This window comes from Dermacentor albipictus, unplaced genomic scaffold (assembly GCF_038994185.2).
Source record: "Dermacentor albipictus isolate Rhodes 1998 colony unplaced genomic scaffold, USDA_Dalb.pri_finalv2 scaffold_202, whole genome shotgun sequence".
In the NCBI taxonomy this organism is placed as follows: Eukaryota; Metazoa; Arthropoda; class Arachnida; order Ixodida; family Ixodidae; genus Dermacentor; species Dermacentor albipictus.
Genome location: NW_027225756.1, coordinates 15,952 through 36,060, shown reverse-complemented (window position 1 = coordinate 36,060; position 20,109 = coordinate 15,952). Strand labels below are relative to the sequence as shown.

The 20,109-nt window shown below is 47.7% G+C and overlaps 7 non-coding genes and 2 pseudogenes across 7 annotated transcripts; all 9 read right to left on the bottom strand.

The window, feature by feature from the left end:
- Positions 1-4,704: 4,704 nt before the first annotated feature.
- On the bottom strand, positions 4,705-4,823 carry LOC139053759 (5S ribosomal RNA). The gene has a single exon (XR_011510760.1). It is a non-coding gene; the product is annotated as a 5S ribosomal RNA (ribosomal RNA).
- A 555-nt stretch (positions 4,824-5,378) lies between these two features.
- On the bottom strand, positions 5,379-5,497 carry LOC139053778 (5S ribosomal RNA). Its single transcript, XR_011510770.1, has one exon. It is a non-coding gene; the product is annotated as a 5S ribosomal RNA (ribosomal RNA).
- A 555-nt stretch (positions 5,498-6,052) lies between these two features.
- Positions 6,053-6,171, bottom strand: LOC139053775 (5S ribosomal RNA; annotated as a pseudogene).
- Positions 6,172-11,593: 5,422 nt separating this feature from the next.
- LOC139053777 (5S ribosomal RNA) lies at positions 11,594-11,712 on the bottom strand. Its single transcript, XR_011510769.1, has one exon. It is a non-coding gene; the product is annotated as a 5S ribosomal RNA (ribosomal RNA).
- Positions 11,713-12,267: 555 nt separating this feature from the next.
- On the bottom strand, positions 12,268-12,386 carry LOC139053776 (5S ribosomal RNA). The gene has a single exon (XR_011510768.1). It is a non-coding gene; the product is annotated as a 5S ribosomal RNA (ribosomal RNA).
- Positions 12,387-12,941: 555 nt separating this feature from the next.
- Positions 12,942-13,060, bottom strand: LOC139053768 (5S ribosomal RNA). Its single transcript, XR_011510767.1, has one exon. It is a non-coding gene; the product is annotated as a 5S ribosomal RNA (ribosomal RNA).
- Positions 13,061-13,615: 555 nt separating this feature from the next.
- On the bottom strand, positions 13,616-13,734 carry LOC139053771 (5S ribosomal RNA; annotated as a pseudogene).
- A 5,475-nt stretch (positions 13,735-19,209) lies between these two features.
- Positions 19,210-19,328, bottom strand: LOC139053758 (5S ribosomal RNA). The gene has a single exon (XR_011510759.1). It is a non-coding gene; the product is annotated as a 5S ribosomal RNA (ribosomal RNA).
- Positions 19,329-19,887: 559 nt separating this feature from the next.
- LOC139053765 (5S ribosomal RNA) lies at positions 19,888-20,006 on the bottom strand. The gene has a single exon (XR_011510766.1). It is a non-coding gene; the product is annotated as a 5S ribosomal RNA (ribosomal RNA).
- Between the last annotated feature and the right edge of the window lie 103 nt (positions 20,007-20,109).

The window sequence follows — 20,109 nt, the reverse complement described above, 5'->3', positions numbered from 1 at the left end:
CAGATAATCATTTGAAAAACGAACTGACAGGAAACGCACGCTGTCGACCACTTCCTTAAGATAACCTCGAAGTTTTCCATTCATGCTTGCCGTACTAACAACATACGCCGGCAACGCGTCGCTCAACCTGAGTTGACATTCGGTGCGCAAAAAAGGATCGCGCACATCTCGAAAAAACAAAAAGCGGTTGACAAGTTGACGAACAAAAAGATGTGCCAGGCCAACACCCCCGTCCTTCACTCTTCTAAACAAATTGGTTCGGCTAGCCCTCTCCCATGCTGATCCCCAGATGAAGACCGCGAAAACTCTGTGCAGCCTTTGCACATTTGCCCTGGAACAATGCAACACTTGCATAACATAATATAACTTCGCAATAAAAAACATATTACAAATTGTTGCCCTTGAAAAAATAGACTGGTTAGTGCTTGTCCATCTGTCCGCTTTTTCTTTCGTTTCATTAGTTCGGTTCCTCCAGTACTCATCGCTGCTTTTGTACCTGTCGAGGGGAACACCCAGATACTTCGTCGGAGTTTTCACCCAGTTGACATTGGCGAAGTATTCCGGTGCCGAAAACCACTCCCCGTGCCACAGCCCGAGGGATTTGCCCCAATTGACTTTGCTGCTCGTGACGTCACAGAAATGTTTAACTACAGCAATTGTTTCAGTCACACTTGGTTCGTCTGTGCAACACACTGCAACGTCATCAGCATACGCTAGCAGCTTCACTTCGGATTCTGCTAATCTAAAACCACGTATATTGTTATTTGCGGTAATGGCCACACACATTGCTTCTATGTACATAGCAAATAACAGAGGACTGAGGGGACAGCCTTGGCGCACTGACCGCATGATTTTAATGGGGGCCCCCAGAGACTTATTAACAATTAACCTTGTAGTGCAGTTCTGGTACGCCAAGGCCACACCCTCAGTGATGATGGTACCTACATTAACATGATCCAATATGGAGAACAAAATAACGTGAGCGACGCAATCGAACGCTTTCTCAAGATCAAGCTGAAGAACTGCAACGCCGCCACCGGTGACGTCACAGCACTCGAGCACACACCGCATCTTATGGATGTTAGAAAAAATTGTTCGCCCTTTGATTCCACAAGTCTGATGGTCTGCAACGATTTCCTTTATGACGCTTTGAATTCTGGTTGCTAAAATCTTCATAAATATCTTGTAATCCACATTTGTTAGTGATATGGGCCTATAGGCTGATACGCATCTCAGTTTATCTAATTTATCGTTCTTCGGAATTAGAATAGTGTGCGCTTTCCCAAAAGAAGGTGGCAATGATTTCTGCTCGTACGCTTCATTAAGTACTTCTACTAATAAAGGGGCCAGTTCTCTTTTCAATGTCTTATATAGGGCGGCGCTGAGTCCATCTGGTCCCGGTGACTTGCCCAAGTTTAAATCGTCGATTGCCTTTTCAACTTCCCTCTCCGTTATTTTCCCTTCTAATCGCTCCTTAGCTTCATCACTCAAACGCGGCATGCGGTGCAGAAAGTCTGCTTTGAAACCCTCTAAATTCGCTTCCTGAAATGCAAAGAGCGACTGATAGTACTGGAAGAAGGCGTGTGCTATGCTCTCGTTGTCGTCAACAACAGCTCCATTCATTAAAAGGTGATCGACATGGTTTCGTCGTCCGTGTGCCTTCTCTAAACCGAGCGCCCTTTTAGTGGGCGTCTCCCCTGCCGCTAGTGCATCTGCTCGTGCTCGCACTATGGCACCTTGATAGCGTTCCTTGTCAAACAGTTCAAGCTTTTCCTTGACGCTCCGCACATCGTCTTTGTACAGACCAGGCTCTTTGCACTCAAGCGTTATCAGCTGCTGAAGTAGTGTTCGCAAACCCTTTTCTTTAGATTCCCTCTCAAATTTGAGGCAGCTTGATCTTTCTAAGGCTTTAATTTTAACTTTTTGTTTAAGACATTCCCACTTTTCTGCTATTGTATCAGCCGCATCTTCGCGTATTTCATTAACCGCATCCCGTACTGCCTTTACAAAAGTTTCATCATTTAATAACAAGTCATTGAGTTTCCATAGATACCAATTAAAAGCATGTTCCCTTTTCCTTATACCTATGTTACATTTTACCAGGCAGTGATCCGAAAATGACACGGGTACAACGCAATAACCGTGGCATCTTGGAATCATGTCCAACGAAATGTACATGCGATCCAGTCGCGCATGACTACTGCCTTGAAAACGCGTAAATGTCACTTGACGCCCCCCTTCCAGACATTGAAAAACATCATCAAGTTCATTTTCATCAACTAATTTTGACAAAACGTCACTACTTCTATCACGCACACCGGCATTGTTGGCTCGGTCTCTAGCACTCAACACACAATTGAAGTCCCCTAATAACACAACGCGCTTATTACAGCAAACATATTGTGAAAGGTTCGAAAAAAAGAGGACACGCTCGTCTACAGAATTCGGCGCATAAACGCATATGACGCGAAACTCAAAGTCAGTGATCGTAAAGTCACATAAAACAATCCTTCCAGCCAGACAGGACCACACACTTTGAATATGCAAACCCGGCAGCTTCTTCACCAAAAGAATGCACCCCCCGGAGGTGCCTACCGCATGACTGACCACCACAAAATACCTAGTCGTGAATCGTCGCACCATGCTCCCGGTCTCCTCCTCTCCGTCAACCTTGGTTTCCTGGACGGCTAGTACGTCTATGTCATGGTCCGTTACCAACCGTAGGACCTGACATTGCCTACGACTAGCCGCCAACCCTCGCACATTTAGTGTGGCAATACTAAGAGACGGTATTTCAGCCATCTTCATCTAGCAAGAAAAGTAGGCCCGGAGCATGGTGCTTACCCTTCACGACCAGCCCTTGGCTAGCCGCCTCCGGGGCCATCCGGCTTCCCGGCGTTGTTTGTCGTCGACACTTTGAGCACAGGCTTTCTTTCAGGCGGCACATTCGGCTTTGGTTTGAAGCCCATCCGCCTCCCCTGGGGCGTCTTTGTCGGTGGTCCCTCGGTGGTGCTGGTCGCACCCTCGCCCTGGTCCTTGGTCTGGTCGTGGGGGCGTTTGACCGGGCCGCCAAGAGTCTCAGTCCGGTCGCCGTCTTTCACGGCCTCGTCCTGCTGCATTGTCGTCATACCATTGTCGGGCGGGTCTTCACTAATGGCTCCCGTCGCGGGGCCCACAGCAGTCGCGCCCTGCGCATTCCCACTCCGCTTCTCAGCACCTTGAGCAACCGTGCTTTCTGCGGCGACGGTCGACGTCTCGCTGACTGCCGCTGTCGGTACCAGGTCTCCGATGCCTGTAGCGGCGTCCTCCGTCTCGACCACGTCCATGACGTGCTCTGCGGCCACGTCGTTCACTGCTAGGCCTGTCACGGCGGCGTAGGATTTGACGCAGTCGGCGTCAACATGACCGAACCGCCTGCAGCGAGAACAGCGCGGAACTTTACACTCCCGGCGGACGTGCCCCGTGCCTTGGCAGCGCAGACACTGCATGGGTCGACCAGGCACGACCACCAAGGCCAGCTCTCCGCCGACGCGGACCTGATGAGGAATGTCTTCCATTTTCACGCCGCTTTTCAGCTTTAGAAGCACAGTCCTGGTTGTCGACGTCTTGTCACCCAGGCCATGGACGCGCCACCTTTCCCGGCTTACCTCCTCCACCTTGCCGAAAGCCATGAATGCCGTCCGTATGTCCTCGTCTGCAACGCCATAGAGCAGCCAGTGAAGCCTAAGCTTCACCTGCTGGTCTTGCGGGTCCACGATGACACACCGTCTTCCCTTCACTTGCAGTTCTTTAAGGGTCATGAGGCGCTTCGTCGCAGTGGCGTCGGACAGGGTCACCGCCCAGACGTGGTTTATCTGGTAAGCCCCTATGCATACCACGTCCGTCAGCAGTCCCGTCGGCTGTAGGGCGTCTCTAAAATCTTCTACCTTGTAAGGTCTGGCGCGTACATCACCGTGTAAAAACACGGTGTTAAATGCAATTCGTCCTTTCGGCAGCTGAGGCAAAATAAACGGATAATCCTTATCGTCGTCGGTGATCCTGTTTCCGCGACCAAAAGCGGCCGCTGTCGCTGCCCCGGAAGAGGCCATGACCCTACGATCCGAACAGCTCGGCTGCCGGATGCAGAATGAGCATGGTATGGCCGATGGCGAGAAACGAAGGTTTCTGATGTTACCTGTATCTAAAAATGAGCATTGGCTCTTTACAGCTACAACGAATAGTCTTTACGGGTTACGGAAACGTCTCATTAGGTGCTTTCAATTTGTTGATCTGCGCTAGAAAAGATAAAATTGCGTGTGCGAGTTGTGCAGAGGAGAGTGGACGTAACACGTTGTGTGTGCTTTTCCGCGGCTTGCACATGTGGCTTGGAATGTACGTGCTGCCGTCTGTGTGATGTTATCAACCTGCATGCCTGTAATAGCGATGCAGTTAGCAGTGTATGCGAATAATTTTGCGCGATTAGCGACACTTCTTGTCGCCATATATTACTCCGCGCAATATCATGCCACGTCCTTCATGTTGTTTTCATTTTTGCGCGCGAAGCTGACGTCGACGTTGACGCACGAGATATGCTACGGATGATGAGTGTTTATATTTCGCCAACGCGTCCACTCACCACAGCTCTACGCCTACATGCGCAACATGCCAACTAAAATAATAATAATAAAAAAAGAAATACAGGCACAAAAAATTGAAAATGAAAGGTGCCATCAGCACTCGGTGTTCCCAGGTGGTCTCCCTCCCAAGTACTGACCGAGCCCAATGCTGCTTAGCTTCGGGGATCGGACGAGAACCGGCGTATTCAGCATGGTATGGCCGATGGCGAGAAACGAAGGTTTCTGATGTTACCTGTATCTAAAAATGAGCATTGGCTCTTTACAGCTACAACGAATAGTCTTTACGGGTTACGGAAACGTCTCATTAGGTGCTTTCAATTTGTTGATCTGCGCTAGAAAAGATAAAATTGCGTGTGCGAGTTGTGCAGAGGAGAGTGGACGTAACACGTTGTGTGTGCTTTTCCACAGCTTGCACATGTGGCTTGGAATGTACGTGCTGCCGTCTGTGTGATGTTATCAACCTGCATGCCTGTAATAGCGATGCAGTTAGCAGTGTATGCGAATAATTTTGCGCGATTAGCGACACTTCTTGTCGCCATATATTACTCCGCGCAATATCATGCCACGTCCTTCATGTTGTTTTCATTTTTGCGCGCGAAGCTCACGTCGACGTTGACGCACGAGATATGCTACGGATGATGAGTGTTTATATTTCGCCAACGCGTCCACTCACCACAGCTCTACGCCTACATGCGCAACATGCCAACTAAAATAATAATAATAAAAAAAGAAATACAGGCACAAAAAATTGAAAAAGAAAGGTGCCATCAGCACTCGGTGTTCCCAGGTGGTCTCCCTCCCAAGTACTGACCGAGCCCAATGCTGCTTAGCTTCGGGGATCGGACGAGAACCGGCGTATTCAGCATGGTATGGCCGATGGCGAGAAACGAAGGTTTCTGATGTTACCTGTATCTAAAAATGAGCATTGGCTCTTTACAGCTACAACGAATAGTCTTTACGGGTTACGGAAACGTCTCATTAGGTGCTTTCAATTTGTTGATCTGCGCTAGAAAAGATAAAATTGCGTGTGCGAGTTGTGCAGAGGAGAGTGGACGTAACACGTTGTGTGTGCTTTTCCGCGGCTTGCACATGTGGCTTGGAATGTACGTGCTGCCGTCTGTGTGATGTTATCAACCTGCATGCCTGTAATAGCGATGCAGTTAGCAGTGTATGGGAATAATTTTGCGCGATTAGCGACACTTCTTGTCGCCATATATTACTCCGCGCAATATCATGCCACGTCCTTCATGTTGTTTTCATTTTTGCGCGCGAAGCTCACGTCGACGTTGACGCACGAGATATGCTACGGATGATGAGTGTTTATATTTCGCCAACGCGTCCACTCACCACAGCTCTACGCCTACATGCGCAACATGCCAACTAAAATAATAATAATAAAAAAAGAAATACAGGCACAAAAAATTGAAAAAGAAAGGTGCCATCAGCACTCTGTGTTCCCAGGTGGTCTCCCTCCCAAGTACTGACCGAGCCCAATGCTGCTTAGCTTCGGGGATCGGACGAGAACCGGCGTATTCAGCATGGTATGGCCGATTTTTTTTTATTTAATGCCGGTCTTTGACATAACCCAGAAAATACAAATATTACACGCATCGCAGAAATCCAAAAAGGCGAAAAAAAATTACAATAATGCCATCGGTCCGTATAGGACCGGCGTTGTCAAATTAAAATTCCTTCATGGCTGTGAGAGCTTCTAGCCTCGACAGCCAATCCGGTGGACATTCTTGTATTTTCTGTAGATCAACAAACCGCGACATAGATTCTCTGAAATATATATGAACCGGCCGTGCGTCGGGATCACAGTGGTACCCAGCCATTCGCGCCTGCCATATACAGTGGAGAGCATTCAACATAATGAAGTCATATGGGACCCCGTCTTCATCCTTAATAGGCAGATACCTGATCCCTTGGGGGTTTACAGGTAATTCTTTCTTCAGGGTTCGCTTCAAGACGTCCCAGAAGAACACAGCAGCCCAACAGTGCAAGAACACATGATCTATGGTTTCGGGCTTCTTGCAGATCAGGCAGTGAGAACCCCAGGGTACGAGACAGCCTCGTTCTTCCATAAAAGTCTTCACGGACAGGGTTCCAGTGTGGAGCCTAAAAAAGAAGGATTTTACCCCTGGTGGCACCTGCATGCGTTTAACCCGTTTAAAGACGTCCTGTCCTTGCCCTCCACTGTACATGGCTCTGTATAACGGCACTGGGAAAACAATGTCACACACATCTTTATACAGCGTTTTCCTTTTCACTTGACACAGGTAATCACTTGAAAAACGAACAGTAAGAAAACGCACACTGTCTACCACTTCCTTAAAATAGCCACGAAGTCTTCCGGTCATGCCGGCCGTACTGACAACATGTGCCGGCAATGCGTCGGTCAATCTGAGTTGACATACTGTGCGCAGAAAAGGATCGCGCACATCGCGGAAAAACAAAAACCGGTTTACTAGTTGTCGAACAAAAAGATGCGCCAAACCCACACCCCCGTCCTTCACTCTTCTGAACAGATTTGTTCGACTGCACCTTTCCCAGGTTGAACCCCAGATGAACACCGCAAACACTCTGTGCAGCTTTTGCACATTTACTCTAGAACAATATAACGCTTGTATAACGTAGTATAACTTGGCGACTAAAAAGACGTTACAAACTGTCGCTCTTGCAAAAACAGACAGGTTAGTAGCTTTCCATTTTTCTACTTTTTCTTTAATTTCACTTGTTTGGTTCCTCCAATATTCATCACTGCTATTGTAACTGTCTAAGGGAATTCCGAGATACGTCTTGGGAGTTTTCACCCAGTCACATTCGCAAAATAGTCTGGTGCGGACAGCCAATCCCCATGCCACAGCCCGAGAGATTTGCCCCAATTTATTCTGCTACCCGTGATTTCACAGAACTGTTTGACTATAGATATTGCTTCGGTTACACTTGGTTTATCTATGCAACACACTGCGATGTCATCTGCATACGGAAGTAGTTTGACTTCTGTCGCTGCTAATCTAAAACCACGTATTATGTCATTTTCATTTATTGCCACACACATGGCCTCTATATAAATAGCAAACAGAAGTGGACTGAGGGGACAGCCTTGGCGCACTGAACGCATAATGTTAATGGGGGCCCCCAGTGCCTTGTTTACAATTAATCTGGTTGTGCAATTCTTGTACGCCAAGGCCACGCCCTCAGTGATGATGGAACCGACATTAACGTGATCCAAGATGGCAAACAAAATAACATGCGCGACACAATCGAAAGCTTTCTCGAGATCGAGCTGAAGAACTGCAACGCCACCTCCGGTGACGCCACAGCACTCAAGTACGCATCGCATCTTATGAATGTTAGAAAAAATAGTTCGCCCTCTGATGCCACAGGTTTGATGGTCTCCTACTATTTCTTTGATGACGCCTTGGAGTCTGGTAGCTAAAATCTTCATAAATATCTTGTAATCAACATTTGTTAGGGATATTGGCCTATAGAATGACACTAATTTTAGTTTATCTATTTCATCACTCTTGGGTATTAGTATGGTGTGCGCTTTTCCGAAGGAAGGGGGCAAACATTTCTGCTGATACGCTCCATTGAATACATCTGCCAACAGTGGAGCCAATTCTCTCTTAAATGCCTTATACCACCCAGCGCAGAGACCATCAGGTCCAGGCGACTTTCCCGGGTTCAAATCGTCGATTGCCTTTTCGACTTCCCCCTCAGTTATTTTGGCTTCTAATTCTTCTTTAAAATCATCACTTATTCGCGGCATGCGAGTAAGAAAATGCGCTTTAAAACCATCTACATTCGCTTCCTGATATGCAAAGAGCGACTGGTAATACTCGAAAAAGGCACTCCCAATGCTCTCATTGTCTTCAACGACAGTCCCGTTCATTAGAATTTCATCGATGTGGTTTCGCCGTCCGTGCGCCTTCTCAAGACTCAGTGCCCTTTTAGTGGGCGTCTCCCCTGCCGCTAGTGCATGTGCTCGCGCACGCACGATGGCGCCTTGATAACGCTCTTTGTCGAACTGTTCAAGTTTTTCCTTGATGTTTCGCACGTCGTCTTTATATGTACCAGGCTCTCTACACTCAAGCGTTATCAGCTGCTCCAACAGTCTTCTTAAGCCCTTTTCTTTCATTTCCCTCTCGAATTTTATGCAACTCGATCTTTCTATGGCTTTAATTTTAACCTTCTGTTTAAAACATTCCCACTTCTCTGTTATTGTTTCCGTTGCCTCATCGAATATTTCATTAACCGCATCCCTTACTGCTTTTACAAACCCCTGATCATTTAGTAACAAGGCATTCATTTTCCACAGATCCCAATTAAAAGCATGTTTCGTTTTCACTACACCTATGTGGCATTTTACAAGGCAGTGGTCCGAAAACGACACGAGCACAACACAATAACTATGGCATCTTGGAATCGTGTCCAATGACATGTACATTCGATCCAGTCGTGCGTGACTACTGCCCTGAAAACGAGTAAAAGTCACTTCCCGCCCCCCTTCCAGGCACTCGTAAACATCGTCAAGTTCATTTTCCGCTATTAGTTGTGATAATACGCTACAGCTTTTGTCTCGCACACCGGCATTATTCACTCTATCTCTGGCATTCAACACACAATTAAAGTCCCCTACCAACATAACGCGCTTCTCACAATGGACATACTTAGAAAGGTTCGAAAAAAACAAGGCACGCTCCTCCACTGAATTCGGAGCATACACGCATATGACACGGAATTCAACCTCGCATATCGAAACATCACAAAAAACAATCCTTCCAGATTCGCATGAAAATACACTTTGAATCTGCAGTCCAGGCAGCTTCTTAACGAACAGAATGCACCCCGCGGACGTGCCTACCGCATGGCTAACCACCGCAAAATATCTGTGCGTGAATCGTCGCACCATGCTCCCGGTCTGCTCCTCTCCGTCAACCTTGGTCTCTTGGACGGCTAGTACGTCTATGTTGTGGTCAGTGGCCAACCGTAGGACCTGGCTTTGCCTACGACTAGCCGCCAACCCTCGCACGTTCAATGTGGCAATAATAAGGGACGGTATTTCAGCCATTTTCAACTATCGGGAAAAGCAGGCCCGGAGCATGGTGCTTACCGTTCACGGCTAGCCCTCGGCTAGCCGCCTCCGGGACCTCCCGGCTTCTTGGTGTCGTTAGGCGATGGCGTTCTGCCCGCAGGTTTCCTTTCGGGTGTTAGATTCGGCTTGGGCTTGTAGCCCATCCGCCTTCCTTGAGGCGCCTTGGGCGGCGGCCCCTCGCTTGTGCTCGTCGCACCGCCGTCCCTTTCTTTGGTCTCGTCGTGGGGGCGCTTGACTGGGGCACCGAGAGTCGCAGTCCGCTCACTGTCGTTGACATCCATGTCCTGCAGCAATGCCGTCGTGTCGTTGTCGGGCGCCTCTTCGTTAACGCCCCCCGTAGGGCGGCTCACTGCAGGGAGGTCCTGTACCGGCTTGGCCGCATTATCGGTAGTCTCAGCTACTGAGCCTTCTGCGCCGGCAGTCGATGACCCGCTGAGTGTCCCTGTCGGAACCACGTCTCCCGTTCCCTTGGCGGCGTCCTCCGTTTCGACCACGTCCATGACGTGCTCAGCCGCAACGTCACTCGCTGCTGGTCCTGTCACGGCGGCGTAGGATTTGACGCAGTCAGCGTCAACGTGGCCGAAACGTCTGCACCTGGAACAGCGCGGGACTTTGCACTCCCGGCGGACGTGCCCCGTGCCTTGGCAGCGCAGGCACTGCATTGGTCGACCAGGCACGACCACCAAGGCCAACTCTCCACCGACGCGAACCTGATGAGGAAGGTCTTCCACCTTGACGCCGCTTTTCAGCTTGAGGAGCACAGTCCTGGTGGTCGAGGTCTTGTCGCCCATGCCATGGACGCGCCACCGTTCCCGGCTCACCTCCTCCACCTTGCCGAAAGCCGCGAAAGCAGTCCGGACTTCCTCGTCGGCAACGCCGTACAGCAGCCAGTGAAGCCGAAGCTTCACCTGCTGGTCCTGTGGGTCCACGATGACGCACCGCCGTCCCTTCACTTGCAGTTCTTTGAAGGCCATAAGGCGTTTCGTCGCAGTGGCATCACTCAGGGTCACCGCCCAGACGTGGTTGATCTGGTACGCCCCTATGCATACCACGTCCGGCATCAGTCCCGTCGGCAGTAAGGCGTCTCTAAAATATTCGACCTTGTATGGTCTGGCACGTACATCACCGTGTAAAAACACGGTGTTCAAAGCCACTCGTCCTTTCGGCAGCTGAGCCAGAATAAACGGATACTCATTATCGTTGTCGGTGATCCTGTTTCCGCGGCCAGAAGTGGCCGCTGTCGCTGCTCCACTGGAGCCCATGATTCTGCTGACCGCTCAGCTCGGCTGCCGGAAGCAGAATGCATGGTATGGCCGATGGCGAGAAACGAAGGTTTCTGATGTTACCTGTATCTAAAAATAAGCATTGGCTCTTTACAGCTACAACGAATAGTCTTTACGGGTTACGGAAACGTCTCATTAGGTGCTTTCAATTTGTTGATCTGCGCTAGAAAAGATAAAATTGCGTGTGCGAGTTGTGCAGAGGAGAGTGGACGTAACACGTTGTGTGTGCTTTTCCGCGGCTTGCACATGTGGCTTGGAATGTACGTGCTGCCGTCTGTGTGATGTTATCAACCTGCATGCCTGTAATAGCGATGCAGTTAGCAGTGTATGCGAATAATTTTGCGCGATTAGCGACACTTCTTGTCGCCATATATTACTCCGCGCAATATCATGCCACGTCCTTCATGTTGTTTTCATTTTTGCGCGCGAAGCTCACGTCGACGTTGACGCACGAGATATGCTACGGATGATGAGTGTTTATATTTCGCCAACGCGTCCACTCACCACAGCTCTACGCCTACATGCGCAACATGCCAACTAAAATAATAATAATAAAAAAAGAAATACAGGCACAAAAAATTGAAAAAGAAAGGTGCCATCAGCACTCGGTGTTCCCAGGTGGTCTCCCTCCCAAGTACTGACCGAGCCCAATGCTGCTTAGCTTCGGGGATCGGACGAGAACCGGCGTATTCAGCATGGTATGGCCGATGGCGAGAAACGAAGGTTTCTGATGTTACCTGTATCTAAAAATGAGCATTGACTCTTTACAGCTACAACGAATAGTCTTTACGGGTTACGGAAACGTCTCATTAGGTGCTTTCAATTTGTTGATCTGCGCTAGAAAAGATAAAATTGCGTGTGCGAGTTGTGCAGAGGAGAGTGGACGTAACACGTTGTGTGTGCATTTCCGCGGCTTGCACATGTGGCTTGGAATGTACGTGCTGCCGTCTGTGTGATGTTATCAACCTGCATGCCTGTAATAGCGATGCAGTTAGCAGTGTATGCGAATAATTTTGCGCGATTAGCGACACTTCTTGTCGCCATATATTACTCCGCGCAATATCATGCCACGTCCTTCATGTTGTTTTCATTTTTGCGCGCGAAGCTCACGTCGACGTTGACGCACGAGATATGCTACGGATGATGAGTGTTTATATTTCGCCAACGCGTCCACTCACCACAGCTCTACGCCTACATGCGCAACATGCCAACTAAAATAATAATAATAAAAAAAGAAATACAGGCACAAAAAATTGAAAAAGAAAGGTGCCATCAGCACTCGGTGTTCCCAGGTGGTCTCCCTCCCAAGTACTGACCGAGCCCAATGCTGCTTAGCTTCGGGGATCGGACGAGAACCGGCGTATTCAGCATGGTATGGCCGATGGCGAGAAACGAAGGTTTCTGATGTTACCTGTATCTAAAAATGAGCATTGGCTCTTTACAGCTACAACGAATAGTCTTTACGGGTTACGGAAACGTCTCATTAGGTGCTTTCAATTTGTTGATCTGCGCTAGAAAAGATAAAATTGCGTGTGCGAGTTGTGCAGAGGAGAGTGGACGTAACACGTTGTGTGTGCATTTCCGCGGCTTGCACATGTGGCTTGGAATGTACGTGCTGCCGTCTGTGTGATGTTATCAACCTGCATGCCTGTAATAGCGATGCAGTTAGCAGTGTATGCGAATAATTTTGCGCGATTAGCGACACTTCTTGTCGCCATATATTACTCCGCGCAATATCATGCCACGTCCTTCATGTTGTTTTCATTTTTGCGCGCGAAGCTCACGTCGACGTTGACGCACGAGATATGCTACGGATGATGAGTGTTTATATTTCGCCAACGCGTCCACTCACCACAGCTCTACGCCTACATGCGCAACATGCCAACTAAAATAATAATAATAAAAAAAGAAATACAGGCACAAAAAATTGAAAAAGAAAGGTGCCATCAGCACTCGGTGTTCCCAGGTGGTCTCCCTCCCAAGTACTGACCGAGCCCAATGCTGCTTAGCTTCGGGGATCGGACGAGAACCGGCGTATTCAGCATGGTATGGCCGATGGCGAGAAACGAAGGTTTCTGATGTTACCTGTATCTAAAAATGAGCATTGGCTCTTTACAGCTACAACGAATAGTCTTTACGGGTTACGGAAACGTCTCATTAGGTGCTTTCAATTTGTTGATCTGCGCTAGAAAAGATAAAATTGCGTGTGCGAGTTGTGCAGAGGAGAGTGGACGTAACACGTTGTGTGTGCTTTTCCGCGGCTTGCACATGTGGCTTGGAATGTACGTGCTGCCGTCTGTGTGATGTGATCAACCTGCATGCCTGTAATAGCGATGCAGTTAGCAGTGTACGCGAATAATTTTGCGCGATTAGCGACACTTCTTGTCGCCATATATTACTCCGCGCAATATCATGCCACGTCCTTCATGTTGTTTTCATTTTTGCGCGCGAAGCTCACGTCGACGTTGACGCACGAGATATGCTACGGATGATGAGTGTTTATATTTCGCCAACGCGTCCACTCACCACAGCTCTACGCCTACATGCGCAACATGCCAACTAAAATAATAATAATAAAAAAAGAAATACAGGCACAAAAAATTGAAAAAGAAAGGTGCCATCAGCACTCGGTGTTCCCAGGTGGTCTCCCTCCCAAGTACTGACCGAGCCCAATGCTGCTTAGCTTCGGGGATCGGACGAGAGCCGGCGTATTCAGCATGGTATGGCCGATTTTTTTTTCTTTATTGCCGGATTGGAACTTCCAAACACAGAACTCATAAATACAATTTTACAAGTACAATAAAAGACGCGTGAGCCTTTTCATGGCTGGAGTGTGAAGCTAAAATGGCTTCAGAGAAGCCAGCTTATCAAGCACAGGTATCCAATCCGGTGGGTTCCTCTGGATTTTGAGAATATCTCGTATGTACACACAGTTTTCACTGAAGTTTTGCATGGCCGATCTTGCGTCAACATCCGCATTTCTGACCGCCATCCTCGTTTTCCACACACTATGCAAGCACAGTAACATGAACATGTCGCATGGCATTTCATCTGGATCTTCACATGGCAAGAATCGGATACCAAAGGGTGTTATTGGTAAATCTTTCTGAAGTGTCCGTTTAAGGATGTCCCACAAGAAAACAGCATCGTGACAGTCCAAAAAGATGTGTTCTATCGTTTCCTCCTTTCGACATATCAGGCAGTGTAATCCCCATGGGACAAAGATGCCTTTGCTTTGAAGCCATGGTTTTACAGAGAGCGTGCCCGTGTGCAGTTGGAAAAAGAATGATTTAGATGACGCTCTTACTGGCATTTTTCGAACTCGTTTTAATACGTCTCTTTCTGGTCCTAGTTGATAGATGGATCGGTACAACGGTATTGGTACAAACACATCAATTAGATCTTTGTACAATTGTTTACGTGCCACTGCGCTCAAATATTCTAAGGAAAACCGTGGCTTCAGTACTTGATATGCAGACACTATTTCGCGCCAAAAACTGCTCAGTGTTCCACGCGTATCTACATTTGATGAGACAATATAATCCGGGATATGATTACACAGCCTCATGTGTATAACAGTACGCAAGAAAACATCGCTTTGGTCTCTCAGAACGAAAAACCTTGAAACTATTTGTTTCAAAAATAAATGACACAGACCAAGCCCTCCGTGTCGCACCGAAAGGAACAAGTTTAACCGACTGGTGCGTTCCCAGGTAGAATTCCATATATAGGTGGCAAACACTCTGTGTAATTTTTGGACACAAGTTCTGCTCATACTGAACACTTGAAGTGCATAAAACACTTTTGCAACAAAAAACACATTACAGACTGTAGCGCGGGAAAACATAGAAAAGTTATGCCCTTCCCATTTTTCAGACTGATCCTTGAGCCTTTCTGTCTCTCCTGCCCAGTATTCTGCAGTATTTCTATAATGTTGGAGAGGAACCCCCAAGTATCTAGCAGGAATAGTTGTCCATCTCATGTTTGCATACGCCTCCGGCGTTTGCCCCCAATTTCCATGCCCAATACCCAGAGATTTATCCCAGCTAATGGCACTTCCTGTAGCACTACAGAATGATGTAGCTTCCCTAACAGCTTCTTTAATACTGTCTTTGTCTTTGCAGAATATGGCTATATCATCGGCATATGCCAGTATCTTTACTTCAGTAGCATAAAAGGAGTAACCATGCACCATTCTATTTATGCGAATTTTTAAACATAAGGGTTCCAAATAAAGTGCAAAAAGAAGAGACGAACACGCACACTCTTGTTTTATACCTGACAGTACTGGAATGTTTTCACTTACGGTGTTGTTAATTATAAGGTTTACTGCACACTCTTCATACACCATCTTGATGCCCTCCTTGATAACGCTACCTACATTACAATGTTCTAGTAATAACTGTAGTATGTCATGATTAACTCTATCAAATGCTTTCTGAAGATCCAGTTGTATCATGGCTATGTTATCTTGAGTCATGTCACAGCATTCTAGGATAGTTCTAGCGGTGTGTATATTTGTGTAGATTGTCCTTCCTTTGATGCCACATGTCTGGTGAGGTAATACGAGGTGTGTGATAACGCTCTGCAATCTCTTGGCTAGCACCTTCGTAAATATTTTGTAGTCTACATTCGTAAGACTTATAGGTCGATAGGCCTCAACATCCAACAATTTCCTGGGATCATCCGATTTTGGAATGAGTACTACATGACATTTTCTAAAAGATAAAGGTGCTCTTTTTTGTTCATAGCATTCATTTATCACGCGATGTAACACTTGTGCCAATTCTTCCTTGAAGCATTTGTAAATGGCAGCCCCTAGTCCATCAGGCCCAGGTGCTTTGCCAGTGTTTAGTTCATCAATGGCCTGTTTTACTTCATTCAGACTAATTGGCCGCTCAAGCGTTTCTCTTACTTCATCGCCTAGCCTTGGCATGAGCGATAAAAATTCGTTTCGAAAGGCTTCTGTATCTTTTATTTTTGGGCTTAGCAGTTTTCGATAGCATTCAACAAACGCTTTCTCTATCAGTTCCTTGTCGCGCGTCACATCGTTTTTATATCTTATTTCTTTTATCTCTTTTTTTTACTGCTTGCCTTTTTTCTTCCCCGAGTGCCCGCTTAGTAGGCGTTTCCCCTAGCCATAGTCTTTCAGCCCGTGCTTTGACGATCGCTCCACGATATTTCTTTTCATCTATCACTTCGAGCTTACATTTAAGGTCACGTAGTTCCTTGCTAAAGTGTCCAGGGTTAGCACTCTCAACCGCAATCATATAATCTAGCGTGCTCCTAAGTTCTTTCTCTTGCTGTTTTTCAATGCTGCGCCGCATGCAAGCTCGTTCAATCGCCGCAATCTTTACTTCATTTTTAAATTGCTCCCAAAGCGCTGTGAAATTGGAAGATTCAACCGAACATATTTCATCTATCCTTTCCTTTACTTTTTTTAACAAAAATTTCATCATCCAACAGTGTATCGTTTAATTTCCACAAGTTCCAACTAAACTTTGACACTTTTGTCTTGGTTCCTAGTGTCGCTATCACCAAGCAGTGATCACTAAATGTGACGTTCTTTACTTTGTATGCAGTAATGTGTGGTATCACAACTGCCGGAACATATATGCGATCTAGTCTAGCATGACTTACACCTTGGTAGTGCGTATACTGTACGTGCTCGCCGCCGTCAAAAATACAACCAACGTCGTCCAGCTCAAGCTCGTTTACAAGTGCGTTTAATAGTGTCGCACTTCTATCGCGGTAAGCCAATCTGTTGACTCTGTCTTGCGGCCTGCACACACAATTAAAGTCTCCAAATAAAATTATGTTCCTTTCGTACGTCATGCATGTTCTCAGGTTTTCTATGTATTCTACACGTTCGTTAATGTTATTCGGAGCATACACACATATTGCACGCCAGAGGAGTCCACAAATGCCAAAGTCGATGAATAGTAGCCTGCCATCATCACTGGATTTTACAGATTGCGCTACAATGTCGGTGCATTTTCGAACGAGTATCATGCAACCCGCTGAAGTGCCTCTAGCATGAGACACACATACATTATACCTATCCCTGAATGGTTGGACCATTCTGTGCGTTTGCTCTTCGCTTTCTACTTTGGTTTCCTGCACTGCCATTATGTCAATGTCATTTTCCAACAAGAGGCGGCTTAACTGGCACTGCCTCCTGCGGGATGCCAAACCCCTCACATTCAACGTAGCTACACAAAGGGGAAATGTCAGATTAACAGCCATTTTTTGGATTAGCAAACAGACAGAACGGTACTCACATCTGGACAGGCAGTGATAGCAAAAACCAGCACAGGTCACATTCTACTTGTCCGCTATGTAACGTCTTATACTGAGGACAGGCTGGCTGAACACACTTCGCGCCCCTAAGTCGGGGTCAATGTTGAAGCCGTCCGCCTATCAGGCGGTATCTTCGGCTTCGGTTTGAGGCCCATTCGTCTCGTTATAGCGGTCTTCGGCGACGGCTCGCCGCTGCTCGATGGTTCGGTTGAGGCTTGAGATCCGTCAGTGGCCTCGCGAGGCCTCTTTGCAGCTGCTTTAGCGGCTGCTGTCATTTCAACATCCTCAATGCCTTCGGTCTCGTCTTTCACGGTAGTCACTGATGCGCTTACTAAAATCGCGTCCTTTCTCTCATTGACGTTTTGGTCGTTAGTCGGCTTCCAAACCAGCATGCTCTTTGCCTCGCCAGATTGGCTGTCGCCGGGCCCAGTGGAGTTTTCCTGAAGTGGAGACGCGTCAGAGGGTGTGCTGTCTGCCGCCGGTTCTTCGGTCGTTGCTCGGGATGCTGCATCGGCATCAGCATGGTCCATTATGTGTTCAACCATCTCGTCGCCTTTAACTGGACTTGTTACCGCTGCATAGGATCGCACGCAGTCTTGTTCTTCGTGGCCAAATCGTCGGCAGAGTGCACAGCGTGGTAATGCGACACTCGCGCCTGATATGTCCAGTTCCATTGCATCGGAGGCATAACGGGGGCCTTCCTGGTACATGCACGAGCGCTAAGTTTTCCGCGACGCGCACCTGATGAGGCAAGTCTTCAACTGTAATTCCAGGCTTTGGTAAGAGTGTCACCAAACGGGTGGTGGACCCTTTATCATTACATCCCTGTACTCGCCACTTTTCGCGGGCGATATCTGTAACCTTTCCGTAAGGGGCTAACGCTGCTCGAACCTCGTCGTCGTGAACGAAATGCAACAGCCAGTAAAGCTTCAGTCTGATGCCTTGGTTGCAGGGATCATAAACGACACAGGGCTGGTCTTTCACGTTGAATGTTTCTGCCGCAAGCATCTTTTTCTTGGAAGCTTCATCACGGAAGGTCACCGCCCATACATGATTCATTTGGAAGGCGCCAAGGGCCACCACTTCCGGCAGCAGTGCAAGACGCTCGAGCGCATCTCGAAAGTGCTCGACCCGATACGGCCTGGTTTTAACATCCGCGTGCAAAAATACTGTATACAAAACTGATGTACCTGAAGGCAGATGAGGCAAAACAACTTGATAATCCGGGTAAGGCTTATCCGTACACCTGGTGCCACGGCCAAGGGCCGCTGTAACCGCCCCTACGGAGCAAGGCATTCCGCGTCCGTTCACTGCGGTGGCCGGAAGTGGAATCAGCATGGTATGGCCGATGGCGAGAAACGAAGGTTTCTGATGCCACCTGCATCTAAAAATGAGCACTGGCTCTCTACAGCTACAATGAATAGTCTTTACGGGTTACGGAAACGTCTCATTACGTGGTTTGAATTTGTTGATCTGCGCTAGAAAAGAGAAAATTGCGTGTGCGAGTTGTGCAGAGGAGAGTGGACGTAACACGTTGTGTGTGCTTTTCCGCGGCTTGCACAGCTAGGTGGCTTGGAATGTGCTGCCGTCTATGTGATGTTACCAACCTGCACGCGTGTAATAGCGATGCAGTTAGCAGTTTATGCGAATAATTTGCGCGATTAGTGACACTTCTTGTCGCCGTATTACTCCGCGTAATATCATGCCGCGTCTTTCATGTTGTTTTAATTTGTGCGCGCGAAGCTCACATCGATATGTTGACGTACGAGATGCTGCGGATGATGAGTGTTTACATTTCGCCAACGCGTCCACTCACCACAGCTTTACGCCTACATGCGCAACATGCCAACTAAAATAATAACACTAATAATAAAAAAAAGTACAGGCAAAAAAAAATTAAAAAGAAAGGTGCCATCAGCACTCGGTGTTCCCAGGTGGTCTCCCTCCCAAGTACTGACCGAGCCCAATGCTGCTTAGCTTCGGGGATCGGACGAGAACCGGCGTATTCAGCATGGTATGGCCGATGGCGAGAAACGAAGGTTTCTGATGTCACCTGCATCTAAAAATGAGCATTGGCTCTCTACAGCTACAATGAATAGTCTTTACGGGTTACGGAAACGTCTCATTACGTGGTTTGAATTTGTTGATCTGCGCTAGAGAAGAGAAAATTGCGTGTGCGAGTTGTGCAGAGGAGAGTGGACGTAACACGTTGTGTGTGCTTTTCCGCGGCTTGCACAGCTAGGTGGCTTGGAATGTGCTGCCGTCTATGTGATGTTACCAACCTGCACGCGTGTAATAGCGATGCAGTTAGCAGTTTATGCGAATAATTTGCGCGATTAGTGACACTTCTTGTCGCCGTATTACTCCGCGTAATATCATGCCGCGTCTTTCATGTTGTTTTAATTTGTGCGCGCGAAGCTCACATCGATATGTTGACGTACGAGATGCTGCGGATGATGAGTGTTTACATTTCGCCAACGCGTCCACTCACCACAGCTTTACGCCTACATGCGCAACATGCCAACTAAAATAATAACACTAATAATAAAAAAAAGTACAGGCAAAAAAAAAAAATTAAAAAGAAAGGTGCCATCAGCACTCGGTGTTCCCAGGTGGTCTCCCTCCCAAGTACTGACCGAACCCAATGCTGCTTAGCTTCGGGGATCGGACGAGAACCGGCGTATTCAGCATGGTATGGCCGATGGCGAGAAACGAAGGTTTCTGATGTCACCTGCATCTAAAAATGAGCATTGGCTCTCTACAGCTACAATGAATAGTCTTTACGGGTTACGGAAACGTCTCATTACGT